This window comes from Taudactylus pleione, unplaced genomic scaffold (genome assembly GCF_031769625.1).
Source record: "Taudactylus pleione unplaced genomic scaffold, aTauple2 ptg001184l, whole genome shotgun sequence".
NCBI lineage: Eukaryota > Metazoa > Chordata > Amphibia > Anura > Myobatrachidae > Taudactylus > Taudactylus pleione.
In genome coordinates, this window is record NW_028285585.1 from 235,001 (window position 1) to 247,500 (window position 12,500).

The 12,500-nt window shown below is 37.7% G+C and overlaps 11 non-coding genes and 38 pseudogenes across 11 annotated transcripts in view; all 49 read right to left on the bottom strand.

The window, feature by feature from the left end:
• The window catches only part of LOC148451950 (5S ribosomal RNA), a 119-nt pseudogene extending 31 nt beyond the window's left edge, over window positions 1-88 (bottom strand).
• A 116-nt stretch (window positions 89-204) lies between these two features.
• Window positions 205-323, bottom strand: LOC148451951 (5S ribosomal RNA; annotated as a pseudogene).
• Window positions 324-438: 115 nt separating this feature from the next.
• On the bottom strand, window positions 439-557 carry LOC148451952 (5S ribosomal RNA; annotated as a pseudogene).
• A 116-nt stretch (window positions 558-673) lies between these two features.
• Window positions 674-792, bottom strand: LOC148451953 (5S ribosomal RNA; annotated as a pseudogene).
• A 116-nt stretch (window positions 793-908) lies between these two features.
• Window positions 909-1,027, bottom strand: LOC148451954 (5S ribosomal RNA; annotated as a pseudogene).
• Window positions 1,028-1,143: 116 nt separating this feature from the next.
• On the bottom strand, window positions 1,144-1,262 carry LOC148451955 (5S ribosomal RNA; annotated as a pseudogene).
• A 586-nt stretch (window positions 1,263-1,848) lies between these two features.
• Window positions 1,849-1,967, bottom strand: LOC148451956 (5S ribosomal RNA; annotated as a pseudogene).
• A 115-nt stretch (window positions 1,968-2,082) lies between these two features.
• On the bottom strand, window positions 2,083-2,201 carry LOC148451957 (5S ribosomal RNA; annotated as a pseudogene).
• Window positions 2,202-2,317: 116 nt separating this feature from the next.
• On the bottom strand, window positions 2,318-2,436 carry LOC148451958 (5S ribosomal RNA; annotated as a pseudogene).
• A 116-nt stretch (window positions 2,437-2,552) lies between these two features.
• On the bottom strand, window positions 2,553-2,671 carry LOC148451959 (5S ribosomal RNA). Its single transcript, XR_015875067.1, has one exon. It is a non-coding gene; the product is annotated as a 5S ribosomal RNA (ribosomal RNA).
• Window positions 2,672-2,786: 115 nt separating this feature from the next.
• LOC148451960 (5S ribosomal RNA) lies at window positions 2,787-2,905 on the bottom strand (annotated as a pseudogene).
• Window positions 2,906-3,021: 116 nt separating this feature from the next.
• LOC148451961 (5S ribosomal RNA) lies at window positions 3,022-3,140 on the bottom strand. Its single transcript, XR_015875006.1, has one exon. It is a non-coding gene; the product is annotated as a 5S ribosomal RNA (ribosomal RNA).
• Window positions 3,141-3,255: 115 nt separating this feature from the next.
• Window positions 3,256-3,374, bottom strand: LOC148451962 (5S ribosomal RNA; annotated as a pseudogene).
• A 115-nt stretch (window positions 3,375-3,489) lies between these two features.
• On the bottom strand, window positions 3,490-3,608 carry LOC148451963 (5S ribosomal RNA; annotated as a pseudogene).
• A 116-nt stretch (window positions 3,609-3,724) lies between these two features.
• LOC148451964 (5S ribosomal RNA) lies at window positions 3,725-3,843 on the bottom strand (annotated as a pseudogene).
• A 116-nt stretch (window positions 3,844-3,959) lies between these two features.
• Window positions 3,960-4,078, bottom strand: LOC148451965 (5S ribosomal RNA; annotated as a pseudogene).
• A 116-nt stretch (window positions 4,079-4,194) lies between these two features.
• On the bottom strand, window positions 4,195-4,313 carry LOC148451966 (5S ribosomal RNA; annotated as a pseudogene).
• Window positions 4,314-4,664: 351 nt separating this feature from the next.
• On the bottom strand, window positions 4,665-4,783 carry LOC148451967 (5S ribosomal RNA). The gene has a single exon (XR_015875008.1). It is a non-coding gene; the product is annotated as a 5S ribosomal RNA (ribosomal RNA).
• A 115-nt stretch (window positions 4,784-4,898) lies between these two features.
• Window positions 4,899-5,017, bottom strand: LOC148451968 (5S ribosomal RNA; annotated as a pseudogene).
• Window positions 5,018-5,133: 116 nt separating this feature from the next.
• Window positions 5,134-5,252, bottom strand: LOC148451969 (5S ribosomal RNA). The gene has a single exon (XR_015875111.1). It is a non-coding gene; the product is annotated as a 5S ribosomal RNA (ribosomal RNA).
• A 115-nt stretch (window positions 5,253-5,367) lies between these two features.
• Window positions 5,368-5,486, bottom strand: LOC148451970 (5S ribosomal RNA; annotated as a pseudogene).
• Window positions 5,487-5,602: 116 nt separating this feature from the next.
• On the bottom strand, window positions 5,603-5,721 carry LOC148451971 (5S ribosomal RNA; annotated as a pseudogene).
• A 116-nt stretch (window positions 5,722-5,837) lies between these two features.
• Window positions 5,838-5,956, bottom strand: LOC148451972 (5S ribosomal RNA; annotated as a pseudogene).
• A 115-nt stretch (window positions 5,957-6,071) lies between these two features.
• LOC148451973 (5S ribosomal RNA) lies at window positions 6,072-6,190 on the bottom strand (annotated as a pseudogene).
• A 116-nt stretch (window positions 6,191-6,306) lies between these two features.
• Window positions 6,307-6,425, bottom strand: LOC148451974 (5S ribosomal RNA). Its single transcript, XR_015875009.1, has one exon. It is a non-coding gene; the product is annotated as a 5S ribosomal RNA (ribosomal RNA).
• Window positions 6,426-6,540: 115 nt separating this feature from the next.
• On the bottom strand, window positions 6,541-6,659 carry LOC148451975 (5S ribosomal RNA; annotated as a pseudogene).
• Window positions 6,660-6,775: 116 nt separating this feature from the next.
• On the bottom strand, window positions 6,776-6,894 carry LOC148451976 (5S ribosomal RNA; annotated as a pseudogene).
• Window positions 6,895-7,010: 116 nt separating this feature from the next.
• On the bottom strand, window positions 7,011-7,129 carry LOC148451977 (5S ribosomal RNA). Its single transcript, XR_015875068.1, has one exon. It is a non-coding gene; the product is annotated as a 5S ribosomal RNA (ribosomal RNA).
• Window positions 7,130-7,244: 115 nt separating this feature from the next.
• LOC148451978 (5S ribosomal RNA) lies at window positions 7,245-7,363 on the bottom strand (annotated as a pseudogene).
• Window positions 7,364-7,479: 116 nt separating this feature from the next.
• LOC148451979 (5S ribosomal RNA) lies at window positions 7,480-7,598 on the bottom strand. The gene has a single exon (XR_015875010.1). It is a non-coding gene; the product is annotated as a 5S ribosomal RNA (ribosomal RNA).
• A 115-nt stretch (window positions 7,599-7,713) lies between these two features.
• LOC148451980 (5S ribosomal RNA) lies at window positions 7,714-7,832 on the bottom strand (annotated as a pseudogene).
• A 115-nt stretch (window positions 7,833-7,947) lies between these two features.
• LOC148451981 (5S ribosomal RNA) lies at window positions 7,948-8,066 on the bottom strand (annotated as a pseudogene).
• A 116-nt stretch (window positions 8,067-8,182) lies between these two features.
• LOC148451982 (5S ribosomal RNA) lies at window positions 8,183-8,301 on the bottom strand (annotated as a pseudogene).
• A 116-nt stretch (window positions 8,302-8,417) lies between these two features.
• Window positions 8,418-8,536, bottom strand: LOC148451983 (5S ribosomal RNA; annotated as a pseudogene).
• Window positions 8,537-8,652: 116 nt separating this feature from the next.
• Window positions 8,653-8,771, bottom strand: LOC148451984 (5S ribosomal RNA; annotated as a pseudogene).
• Window positions 8,772-9,122: 351 nt separating this feature from the next.
• LOC148451985 (5S ribosomal RNA) lies at window positions 9,123-9,241 on the bottom strand. The gene has a single exon (XR_015875011.1). It is a non-coding gene; the product is annotated as a 5S ribosomal RNA (ribosomal RNA).
• A 115-nt stretch (window positions 9,242-9,356) lies between these two features.
• LOC148451986 (5S ribosomal RNA) lies at window positions 9,357-9,475 on the bottom strand (annotated as a pseudogene).
• A 116-nt stretch (window positions 9,476-9,591) lies between these two features.
• LOC148451987 (5S ribosomal RNA) lies at window positions 9,592-9,710 on the bottom strand. Its single transcript, XR_015875123.1, has one exon. It is a non-coding gene; the product is annotated as a 5S ribosomal RNA (ribosomal RNA).
• Window positions 9,711-9,825: 115 nt separating this feature from the next.
• LOC148451988 (5S ribosomal RNA) lies at window positions 9,826-9,944 on the bottom strand (annotated as a pseudogene).
• A 116-nt stretch (window positions 9,945-10,060) lies between these two features.
• On the bottom strand, window positions 10,061-10,179 carry LOC148451989 (5S ribosomal RNA; annotated as a pseudogene).
• A 116-nt stretch (window positions 10,180-10,295) lies between these two features.
• LOC148451990 (5S ribosomal RNA) lies at window positions 10,296-10,414 on the bottom strand (annotated as a pseudogene).
• Window positions 10,415-10,529: 115 nt separating this feature from the next.
• LOC148451991 (5S ribosomal RNA) lies at window positions 10,530-10,648 on the bottom strand (annotated as a pseudogene).
• A 116-nt stretch (window positions 10,649-10,764) lies between these two features.
• LOC148451992 (5S ribosomal RNA) lies at window positions 10,765-10,883 on the bottom strand. Its single transcript, XR_015875012.1, has one exon. It is a non-coding gene; the product is annotated as a 5S ribosomal RNA (ribosomal RNA).
• Window positions 10,884-10,998: 115 nt separating this feature from the next.
• On the bottom strand, window positions 10,999-11,117 carry LOC148451993 (5S ribosomal RNA; annotated as a pseudogene).
• A 115-nt stretch (window positions 11,118-11,232) lies between these two features.
• LOC148451994 (5S ribosomal RNA) lies at window positions 11,233-11,351 on the bottom strand (annotated as a pseudogene).
• Window positions 11,352-11,467: 116 nt separating this feature from the next.
• On the bottom strand, window positions 11,468-11,586 carry LOC148451995 (5S ribosomal RNA; annotated as a pseudogene).
• A 116-nt stretch (window positions 11,587-11,702) lies between these two features.
• LOC148451996 (5S ribosomal RNA) lies at window positions 11,703-11,821 on the bottom strand (annotated as a pseudogene).
• Window positions 11,822-11,937: 116 nt separating this feature from the next.
• On the bottom strand, window positions 11,938-12,056 carry LOC148451997 (5S ribosomal RNA; annotated as a pseudogene).
• Window positions 12,057-12,407: 351 nt separating this feature from the next.
• Window positions 12,408-12,500, bottom strand: part of LOC148451998 (5S ribosomal RNA) — a 119-nt gene continuing 26 nt past the window's right edge. Inside the window, exon 1 of the ribosomal RNA XR_015875013.1 lies at window positions 12,408-12,500. This exon is cut by the window's right edge and continues 26 nt beyond it. This is a non-coding gene — a ribosomal RNA (5S ribosomal RNA).

Below are 12,500 nucleotides of genomic sequence, written 5' to 3' on the forward strand. Positions count from 1 at the left end.
TCCCATCCAAGTACTAACCAGGCCCAACACTGCATAGCTTACAAGATCAGACGAGATTGGGCATGTCTAGTGTGGTTTGGCTGTAGGTGTTCAAAACCATTAACTTTAGACCTCTTTTACTTCTTAACTCAAGTAAATTCATTGATAAGTTGAAAAAATGAAATGTAGAATGTAATAGAAAAGAATGTTTTGGCTGTCTAAAATTACCTACAGCACCTGGTATTCCCAGGTGGTCTCCCATCCAAGTACAAACCAGGCCCAACACTGCATAGCTTCCAAGATCAGACAAGATTGGGCATGTCCAGTGTGGTTTGGCTGTAGGTGCTCAAAAACATTAACTTTAGACCTCTTTTACTTCTTAACTCAAGTAAATTCAATGATAAGTTGAAAAATGAAATGTAAAATGTAATAGAAAAGAATGTTATGGCAGTATAAAATTACCTACAGCACCTAGTATTCCCAGGTGGTCTCCCATCCAAGTACTAACCAGGCCCAACACTGCATAGCTTCCAAGATCAGACGAGATTGGGCATGTCTAGTGTGGTTTGGCTGTAGGTGTTCAAAACCATTAACTTTAGACCTCTTTTACTTCTTAACTCAAGTAAATTCATTGATAAGTTGAAAAAATGAAATGTAGAATGTAATAGAAAAGAATGTTTTGGCTGTCTAAAATTACCTACAGCACCTGGTATTCCAAGGTGGTCTCCCATCCAAGTACAAACCAGGCTCAACACTGCATAGCTTCCAAGATCAGACGAGATTGGGCATGTCCAGTGTGGTTTGGCTGTAGGTGCTCAAAAGCATTAAATTTAGACCTCTATTACTTCTTAACTCAAGTAAATTCATTGTTAAGTTGAAAAAATTAAATGTAAAATGTAATAGAAAAGAATGTTCTGGCAGTATAAAATTACCTACAGCTCCTGGTATTCCCAAGTGGTCTCCCATCCAAGTACTTACCAGGCCCAACACTGCATAGCTTCCAAGATCAGACGAGATTGGCCATGTCCACTGTGGTTTGGCTGTAGGTGCTCAAAAGCATTAAATTTAGACCGCTTTTACTTCTTAACACAAGTAAATTAATTGATAAGTTGAAAAAATTAAATGTAAAATGTAATAGAAAAGAATGTTATGGCAGTTTAAAATTACCTACAGCACCTGGGATTCCTAGGTAGTCACCCATCCAAGTACTAACCAGTCCCAACACTGCATAGCTTCCAAGATCAGACGAGATTGGGCATGTCCAGTGTGGTTTGGCTGTAGGTGCTCAAAAACATTAACTTTAGACCTGTATTAATTCTTAACTCAAGTAAATTAATTGATAAGTTGAAAAAATTAAATGTAAAATGTAATAGAAATGAATGTTATGGGAGTATAAAATTACGTACTGCACCTGGTTTTCCCAGGTGGTCTCCCATCCAAGTACTGACGAGGCCCAACACTGCATAGCTACCAAGATAAGACGAGATTGGGCATGTCCAGTGTGGATTGGCTGTAGGTGCTCAAAAGTATTAACTTTAGACCTCTATTACTTCTTAACTCAAGGAAATTCATTGATAAGTTGAAAAAATTAAATGTAAAATGTAATAGAAAAGAATGTTATGGCAGTATAAAATTACCTACAGCTCCTGGTATTCCCAGGTGGTCTCCCATCCAAGTGCTAACCAGGCCGAACACTGCATAGCTTCCAAGATCAGACAAGATTGGGCATGTCCACTGTGGTTTGGCTGTGGATGCTCAAAAACATTAACTTTAGACCTCTATTACTTCTTAACTCAAGTAAATTCATTGATAAGTTGAAAAAATTAAATGTAAAATGTAATAGAAAAGAATGTTATGGCAGTATAAAATTACCTACAGCACCTGGTATTCCCAGGTGGTCTCCCATCCAAGTACTAACCAGGCCCAACACTGCATAGCCTCCAAGATCAGATGAGATTGGGCATGTCCAGTGTGGTTTAGCTGTAGGTGCTCTAAAACATTAACTTTAGACCTCTTTTACTTCTTAACTCAAGTAAATTCAATGATAAGTTGAAAAATTAAATGTAAAATTTAATAGAAAAGAATGTTATGGCAGTATAAAATTACCTACAGCTCCTGGTATTCCCAGGTGGTCTCACATCCAAGTACTAACCAGGCCCAACACTGCATAGCTTCCAAGATCAGACGAGATTGGGCATGTCCAGTGTGGTTTGGCTGTAGGTGCTCAAAAACATTAACTTTAGACCTCTTTTACTTCTTAACTCAAGTAAATTCAATGATAAGTTGAAAAAATTAAATGTAAAATGTAATAGAAAAGAATGTTATGGCAGTTTAAAATTACCTACAGCACCTGGGATTCCTAGGTAGTCACCCATCCAAGTACTAACCAGTCCCAACACTGCATAGCTTCCAAGATCAGACGAGATTGGGCATGTCCAGTGTGGTTTGGCTGTAGGTGCTCAAAAACATTAATTTTAGACCTGTATTACATCTTAACTCAAGTAAATTAATTGATAAGTTGAAAAAATTAAATGTAAAATGTAATAGAAAAGAATGTTATGGCAGTATAAAATTACCTACAGCACCTGGTATTCCCAGGAGGTCTCCCATCCAAGTACTAACCAGGCCCAACACTGCATAGCTTCCAAGATCAAACGAGATTGGGCATGTCCAGTGTGGTTTGGCTGTAGGTCCTCAAAAACATTAACTTTAGACCTCTTTTACTTCTTAACTCAAGTAAATTCAATGATAAGTTGAAAAACTAAATGTAAAATGTAATAGAAAAGAATGTTAAGGCAGTATAAAATTACCTACAGCTCCTTGTATTCCCAGGTGGTCTCCCATCCAAGTACTAACCAGGCCGAACACTGCATAGCTTCCAAGATCAGACAAGATTGGGCATGTCCACTGTGGTTTGGCTGTAGGTGCTCAAAAACATTAACTTTAGACCTCTATTACTTCTTAACTCAAGTAAATTCATTGATAAGTTGAAAAAATTAAATGTAAAATGTAATAGAAAAGAATGTTCTGGCAGTATAAAAATACCTACAGCACCTGGTATTCCCAGGTGGTCTCCCATCCAAGTACTAACCAGGCCCAACACTGCATAGCTTCCAAGATCAGACGAGATTGGGCATGTCCAGTGTGGTTTGGCTGTAGGTGCTCTAAAACATTAACTTTAGACCTCTTTTACTTCTTAACTCAAGTAAATTCAATGATAAGTTGAAAAATTAAATGTAAAATTTAATAGAAAAGAATGTTATGGCAGTATAAAATTACCTACAGCTCCTGGTATTCCCAGGTGTTCTCCCATCCAAGTACTAACCAGGCCCAACACTGCATAGCTTCCAAGATCAGACGAGATTGGGCATGTCCACTGTGGTTTGGCTGTAGGTGCTCAAAAACATTAACTTTAGACCTCTTTTACTTCTTAACTCAAGTAAATTCAATGATAAGTTGAAAAATGAAATGTAAAATGTAATAGAAAAGAATGTTATTGCAGTATAAAATTACCTACAGCACCTAGTATTCCCAGGTGGTCTCCCATCCAAGTACTAACCAGGCCCTACACTGCATAGCTTCCAAGTTCAGACGAGATTGGGCATGTCTAGTGTGGTTTGGCTGTAGGTGCTCAAAACTATTAACTTTAGACCTCTTTTACTTCTTAACTCAAGTAAATTCATTGATAAGTTGAAAAAATGAAATGTAGAATGTAATAGAAAAGAATGTTTTGGCTGTCTAAAATTACCTACAGCACCTGGTATTCCCAGGTGGTCTCCCATCCAAGTACAAACCAGGCCCAACACTGCATAGCTTCCAAGATCAGACGAGATTTGGCATGTCCAGTGTGGTTTGGCTGTAGGTGCTCAAAAGCATTAAATTTAGACCTCTATTACTTCTTAACTCAAGTAAATTCATTGTTAAATTGAAAAAATTAACTGTAAAATGTAATAGAAAAGAATGTTCTGGCAGTATAAAATTACCTACAGCTCCTGGTATTCCCAGGTGGTCTCCCATCCAAGTACATACCAGGCCCAACACTGCATAGCTTCCAAGATCAGACGAGATTGGGCATGTCCACTGTGGTTTGGCTGTAGGTGCTCAAAAGCATTAAATTTAGACCGCTTTTACTTCTTAACACAAGTAAATTCATTGATAAGTTGAAAAAATTAAATGTAAAATGTAATAGAAAAGAATGTTATGGCAGTTTAAAATTACCTACAGCACCTGGGATTCCTAGGTAGTCACCCATCCAAGTACTAACCAGTCCCAACACTGCATAGCTTCCAAGATCAGATGAGATTGGGCATGTCCAGTGTGGTTTGGCTGTAGGTGCTCAAAAACATTAACTTTAGACCTCTTTTACTTCTTAACTCAAGTAAATTAATTGATAAGTTGAAAAAATTAAATGTAAAATGTAATAGAAAAGAATGTTATGGGAGTATAAAATTACGTACTGCACCTGGTTTTCCCAGGTGGTCTCCCATCCAAGTACTGACGAGGCCCAACACTGCATAGCTACCAAGATAAGACGAGATTGGGCATGTCCAGTGTGGATTGGCTGTAGGTGCTCAAAAGTATTAACTTTAGACCTCTATTACTTCTTAACTCAAGGAAATTCATTGATAAGTTGAAAAAATTAAATGTAAAGAGTAATAGAAAAGAATGTTATGGCAGTATAAAATTACCTACAGCACCTGGTATTCCCAGGTGGTCTCCCATCCAAGTACTAACCAGGCCCAACACTGCATAGCTTCCAAGATCAGACGAGATTGGGCATGTCCAGTGTGGTTTGGCTGTAGGTGCTCAAAAACATTAACTTTAGACCTCTTTTACTTCTTAACTCAAGTAAATTCAATGATAAGTTGAAAAATTAAATGTAAAATGTAAAAGAAAAGAATGTTAAGGCAGTATAAAATTACCTACAGCTCCTGGTATTCCCAGGTGGTCTCCCATCCAAGTACTAACCAGGCCGAACACTGCATAGCTTCCAAGATCAGACAAGATTGGGCATGTCCACTGTGGTTTGGCTGTGGGTGCTCAAAAACATTAACTTTAGACCTCTATTACTTCTTAACTCAAGTAAATTCATTGATAAGTTGAAAAAATTAAATGTAAAATGTAATAGAAAACAATGTTATGGCAGTATAAAATTACCTACAGCACCTGGTATTCCCAGGTGGTCTCCCATCCAAGTACTAACCAGGCCCAACACTGCATAGCTTCCAAGATCAGATGAGATTGGGCATGTCCAGTGTGGTTTGGCTGTAGGTGCTCTAAAACATTAACTTTAGACCTCTTTTACTTCTTAACTCAAGTAAATTCAATGATAAGTTGAAAAATTAAATGTAAAATGTAATAGAAAAGAATGTTAAGGCAGTATAAAATTACCTACAGCTCCTTGTATTCCCAGGTGGTCTCCCATCCAAGTACTAACCAGGCCAAACACTGCATAGCTTCCAAGATCAGACAAGATTGGGCATGTCCACTGTGGTTTGGCTGTAGGTGCTCAAAAACATTAACTTTAGACCTCTATTACTTCTTAACTCAAGTAAATTCATTGATAAGTTGAAAAAATGAAATGTAGAATGTAATAGAAAAGAATGTTTTGGCTGTCTAAAATTACCTACAGCACCTGGTATTCCCAGGTGGTCTCCCATCCAAGTACAAACCAGGCCCAACACTGCATAGCTTCCAAGATCAGACGAGATTGGGCATGTCCAGTGTGGTTTGGCTGTAGGTGCTCAAAAGCATTAAATTTAGACCTCTATTACTTCTTAACTCAAGTAAATTCATTGTTAAATTGAAAAAATTAAATGTAAAATGTAATAGAAAAGAATGTTATGGCAGTATAAAATTACCTACAGCACCTTGTATTCCCAGGTGGTCTCCCATCCAAGTACTAACCAGGCCCAACACTGCATAGCTTCCAAGATCAAACGAGATTGGGCATGTCCAGTGTGGTTTGGCTGTAGGTCCTCAAAAACATTAACTTTAGACCTCTTTTACTTCTTAACTCAAGTAAATTCAATGATAAGTTGAAAAACTAAATGTAAAATGTAATAGAAAAGAATGTTAAGGCAGTATAAAATTACCTACAGCTCCTTGTATTCCCAGGTGGTCTCCCATCCAAGTACTAACCAGGCCGAACACTGCATAGCTTCCAAGATCAGACAAGATTGGGCATGTCCACTGTGGTTTGGCTGTAGGTGCTCAAAAACATTAACTTTAGACCTCTATTACTTCTTAACTCAAGTAAATTCATTGATAAGTTGAAAAAATTAAATGTAAAATGTAATAGAAAAGAATGTTCTGGCAGTATAAAAATACCTACAGCACCTGGTATTCCCAGGTGGTCTCCCATCCAAGTACTAACCAGGCCCAACACTGCATAGCTTCCAAGATCAGACGAGATTGGGCATGTCCAGTGTGGTTTGGCTGTAGGTGCTCTAAAACATTAACTTTAGACCTCTTTTACTTCTTAACTCAAGTAAATTCAATGATAAGTTGAAAAATTAAATGTAAAATTTAATAGAAAAGAATGTTATGGCAGTATAAAATTACCTACAGCTCCTGGTATTCCCAGGTGGTCTCACATCCAAGTACTAACCAGGCCCAACACTGCATAGCTTCCAAGATCAGACGAGATTGGGCATGTCCAGTGTGGTTTGGCTGTAGGTGCTCAAAAACATTAACTTTAGACCTCTTTTACTTCTTAACTCAAGTAAATTCAATGATAAGTTGAAAAAATTAAATGTAAAATGTAATAGAAAAGAATGTTATGGCAGTTTAAAATTACCTACAGCACCTGGGATTCCTAGGTAGTCACCCATCCAAGTACTAACCAGTCCCAACACTGCATAGCTTCCAAGATCAGACGAGATTGGGCATGTCCAGTGTGGTTTGGCTGTAGGTGCTCAAAAACATTAATTTTAGACCTGTATTACATCTTAACTCAAGTAAATTAATTGATAAGTTGAAAAAATTAAATGTAAAATGTAATAGAAAAGAATGTTATGGCAGTATAAAATTACCTACAGCACCTGGTATTCCCAGGAGGTCTCCCATCCAAGTACTAACCAGGCCCAACACTGCATAGCTTCCAAGATCAAACGAGATTGGGCATGTCCAGTGTGGTTTGGCTGTAGGTCCTCAAAAACATTAACTTTAGACCTCTTTTACTTCTTAACTCAAGTAAATTCAATGATAAGTTGAAAAACTAAATGTAAAATGTAATAGAAAAGAATGTTAAGGCAGTATAAAATTACCTACAGCTCCTTGTATTCCCAGGTGGTCTCCCATCCAAGTACTAACCAGGCCGAACACTGCATAGCTTCCAAGATCAGACAAGATTGGGCATGTCCACTGTGGTTTGGCTGTAGGTGCTCAAAAACATTAACTTTAGACCTCTATTACTTCTTAACTCAAGTAAATTCATTGATAAGTTGAAAAAATTAAATGTAAAATGTAATAGAAAAGAATGTTCTGGCAGTATAAAAATACCTACAGCACCTGGTATTCCCAGGTGGTCTCCCATCCAAGTACTAACCAGGCCCAACACTGCATAGCTTCCAAGATCAGACGAGATTGGGCATGTCCAGTGTGGTTTGGCTGTAGGTGCTCTAAAACATTAACTTTAGACCTCTTTTACTTCTTAACTCAAGTAAATTCAATGATAAGTTGAAAAATTAAATGTAAAATTTAATAGAAAAGAATGTTATGGCAGTATAAAATTACCTACAGCTCCTGGTATTCCCAGGTGTTCTCCCATCCAAGTACTAACCAGGCCCAACACTGCATAGCTTCCAAGATCAGACGAGATTGGGCATGTCCACTGTGGTTTGGCTGTAGGTGCTCAAAAACATTAACTTTAGACCTCTTTTACTTCTTAACTCAAGTAAATTCAATGATAAGTTGAAAAATGAAATGTAAAATGTAATAGAAAAGAATGTTATTGCAGTATAAAATTACCTACAGCACCTAGTATTCCCAGGTGGTCTCCCATCCAAGTACTAACCAGGCCCTACACTGCATAGCTTCCAAGTTCAGACGAGATTGGGCATGTCTAGTGTGGTTTGGCTGTAGGTGCTCAAAACTATTAACTTTAGACCTCTTTTACTTCTTAACTCAAGTAAATTCATTGATAAGTTGAAAAAATGAAATGTAGAATGTAATAGAAAAGAATGTTTTGGCTGTCTAAAATTACCTACAGCACCTGGTATTCCCAGGTGGTCTCCCATCCAAGTACAAACCAGGCCCAACACTGCATAGCTTCCAAGATCAGACGAGATTTGGCATGTCCAGTGTGGTTTGGCTGTAGGTGCTCAAAAGCATTAAATTTAGACCTCTATTACTTCTTAACTCAAGTAAATTCATTGTTAAATTGAAAAAATTAACTGTAAAATGTAATAGAAAAGAATGTTCTGGCAGTATAAAATTACCTACAGCTCCTGGTATTCCCAGGTGGTCTCCCATCCAAGTACATACCAGGCCCAACACTGCATAGCTTCCAAGATCAGACGAGATTGGGCATGTCCACTGTGGTTTGGCTGTAGGTGCTCAAAAGCATTAAATTTAGACCGCTTTTACTTCTTAACACAAGTAAATTCATTGATAAGTTGAAAAAATTAAATGTAAAATGTAATAGAAAAGAATGTTATGGCAGTTTAAAATTACCTACAGCACCTGGGATTCCTAGGTAGTCACCCATCCAAGTACTAACCAGTCCCAACACTGCATAGCTTCCAAGATCAGATGAGATTGGGCATGTCCAGTGTGGTTTGGCTGTAGGTGCTCAAAAACATTAACTTTAGACCTCTTTTACTTCTTAACTCAAGTAAATTAATTGATAAGTTGAAAAAATTAAATGTAAAATGTAATAGAAAAGAATGTTATGGGAGTATAAAATTACGTACTGCACCTGGTTTTCCCAGGTGGTCTCCCATCCAAGTACTGACGAGGCCCAACACTGCATAGCTACCAAGATAAGACGAGATTGGGCATGTCCAGTGTGGATTGGCTGTAGGTGCTCAAAAGTATTAACTTTAGACCTCTATTACTTCTTAACTCAAGGAAATTCATTGATAAGTTGAAAAAATTAAATGTAAAGAGTAATAGAAAAGAATGTTATGGCAGTATAAAATTACCTACAGCACCTGGTATTCCCAGGTGGTCTCCCATCCAAGTACTAACCAGGCCCAACACTGCATAGCTTCCAAGATCAGACGAGATTGGGCATGTCCAGTGTGGTTTGGCTGTAGGTGCTCAAAAACATTAACTTTAGACCTCTTTTACTTCTTAACTCAAGTAAATTCAATGATAAGTTGAAAAATTAAATGTAAAATGTAAAAGAAAAGAATGTTAAGGCAGTATAAAATTACCTACAGCTCCTGGTATTCCCAGGTGGTCTCCCATCCAAGTACTAACCAGGCCGAACACTGCATAGCTTCCAAGATCAGACAAGATTGGGCATGTCCACTGTGGTTTGGCTGTGGGTGCTCAAAAACATTAACTTTAGACCTCTATTACTTCTTAACTCAAGTAAATTCATTGATAAGTTGAAAAAATTAAATGTAAAATGTAATAGAAAACAATGTTATGGCAGTATAAAATTACCTACAGCACCTGGTATTCCCAGGTGGTCTCCCATCCAAGTACTAACCAGGCCCAACACTGCATAGCTTCCAAGATCAGATGAGATTGGGCATGTCCAGTGTGGTTTGGCTGTAGGTGCTCTAAAACATTAACTTTAGACCTCTTTTACTTCTTAACTCAAGTAAATTCAATGATAAGTTGAAAAATTAAATGTAAAATGTAATAGAAAAGAATGTTAAGGCAGTATAAAATTACCTACAGCTCCTTGTATTCCCAGGTGGTCTCCCATCCAAGTACTAACCAGGCCAAACACTGCATAGCTTCCAAGATCAGACAAGATTGGGCATGTCCACTGTGGTTTGGCTGTAGGTGCTCAAAAACATTAACTTTAGACCTCTATTACTTCTTAACTCAAGTAAATTCATTGATAAGTTGAAAAAATGAAATGTAGAATGTAATAGAAAAGAATGTTTTGGCTGTCTAAAATTACCTACAGCACCTGGTATTCCCAGGTGGTCTCCCATCCAAGTACAAACCAGGCCCAACACTGCATAGCTTCCAAGATCAGACGAGATTGGGCATGTCCAGTGTGGTTTGGCTGTAGGTGCTCAAAAGCATTAAATTTAGACCTCTATTACTTCTTAACTCAAGTAAATTCATTGTTAAATTGAAAAAATTAAATGTAAAATGTAATAGAAAAGAATGTTATGGCAGTATAAAATTACCTACAGCACCTTGTATTCCCAGGTGGTCTCCCATCCAAGTACTAACCAGGCCCAACACTGCATAGCTTCCAAGATCAAACGAGATTGGGCATGTCCAGTGTGGTTTGGCTGTAGGTCCTCAAAAACATTAACTTTAGACCTCTTTTACTTCTTAACTCAAGTAAATTCAATGATAAGTTGAAAAACTAAATGTAAAATGTAATAGAAAAGAATGTTAAGGCAGTATAAAATTACCTACAGCTCCTTGTATTCCCAGGTGGTCTCCCATCCAAGTACTAACCAGGCCGAACACTGCATAGCTTCCAAGATCAGACAAGATTGGGCATGTCCACTGTGGTTTGGCTGTAGGTGCTCAAAAACATTAACTTTAGACCTCTATTACTTCTTAACTCAAGTAAATTCATTGATAAGTTGAAAAAATTAAATGTAAAATGTAATAGAAAAGAATGTTCTGGCAGTATAAAAATACCTACAGCACCTGGTATTCCCAGGTGGTCTCCCATCCAAGTACTAACCAGGCCCAACACTGCATAGCTTCCAAGATCAGACGAGATTGGGCATGTCCAGTGTGGTTTGGCTGTAGGTGCTCTAAAACATTAACTTTAGACCTCTTTTACTTCTTAACTCAAGTAAATTCAATGATAAGTTGAAAAATTAAATGTAAAATTTAATAGAAAAGAATGTTATGGCAGTATAAAATTACCTACAGCTCCTGGTATTCCCAGGTGTTCTCCCATCCAAGTACTAACCAGGCCCAACACTGCATAGCTTCCAAGATCAGACGAGATTGGGCATGTCCACTGTGGTTTGGCTGTAGGTGCTCAAAAACATTAACTTTAGACCTCTTTTACTTCTTAACTCAAGTAAATTCAATGATAAGTTGAAAAATGAAATGTAAAATGTAATAGAAAAGAATGTTATTGCAGTATAAAATTACCTACAGCACCTAGTATTCCCAGGTGGTCTCCCATCCAAGTACTAACCAGGCCCTACACTGCATAGCTTCCAAGTTCAGACGAGATTGGGCATGTCTAGTGTGGTTTGGCTGTAGGTGCTCAAAACTATTAACTTTAGACCTCTTTTACTTCTTAACTCAAGTAAATTCATTGATAAGTTGAAAAAATGAAATGTAGAATGTAATAGAAAAGAATGTTTTGGCTGTCTAAAATTACCTACAGCACCTGGTATTCCCAGGTGGTCTCCCATCCAAGTACAAACCAGGCCCAACACTGCATAGCTTCCAAGATCAGACGAGATTTGGCATGTCCAGTGTGGTTTGGCTGTAGGTGCTCAAAAGCATTAAATTTAGACCTCTATTACTTCTTAACTCAAGTAAATTCATTGTTAAATTGAAAAAATTAACTGTAAAATGTAATAGAAAAGAATGTTCTGGCAGTATAAAATTACCTACAGCTCCTGGTATTCCCAGGTGGTCTCCCATCCAAGTACATACCAGGCCCAACACTGCATAGCTTCCAAGATCAGACGAGATTGGGCATGTCCACTGTGGTTTGGCTGTAGGTGCTCAAAAGCATTAAATTTAGACCGCTTTTACTTCTTAACACAAGTAAATTCATTGATAAGTTGAAAAAATTAAATGTAAAATGTAATAGAAAAGAATGTTATGGCAGTTTAAAATTACCTACAGCACCTGGGATTCCTAGGTAGTCACCCATCCAAGTACTAACCAGTCCCAACACTGCATAGCTTCCAAGATCAGATGAGATTGGGCATGTCCAGTGTGGTTTGGCTGTAGGTGCTCAAAAACATTAACTTTAGACCTCTTTTACTTCTTAACTCAAGTAAATTAATTGATAAGTTGAAAAAATTAAATGTAAAATGTAATAGAAAAGAATGTTATGGGAGTATAAAATTACGTACTGCACCTGGTTTTCCCAGGTGGTCTCCCATCCAAGTACTGACGAGGCCCAACACTGCATAGCTACCAAGATAAGACGAGATTGGGCATGTCCAGTGTGGATTGGCTGTAGGTGCTCAAAAGTATTAACTTTAGACCTCTATTACTTCTTAACTCAAGGAAATTCATTGATAAGTTGAAAAAATTAAATGTAAAGAGTAATAGAAAAGAATGTTATGGCAGTATAAAATTACCTACAGCACCTGGTATTCCCAGGTGGTCTCCCATCCAAGTACTAACCAGGCCCAACACTGCATAGCTTCCAAGATCAGACGAGATTGGGC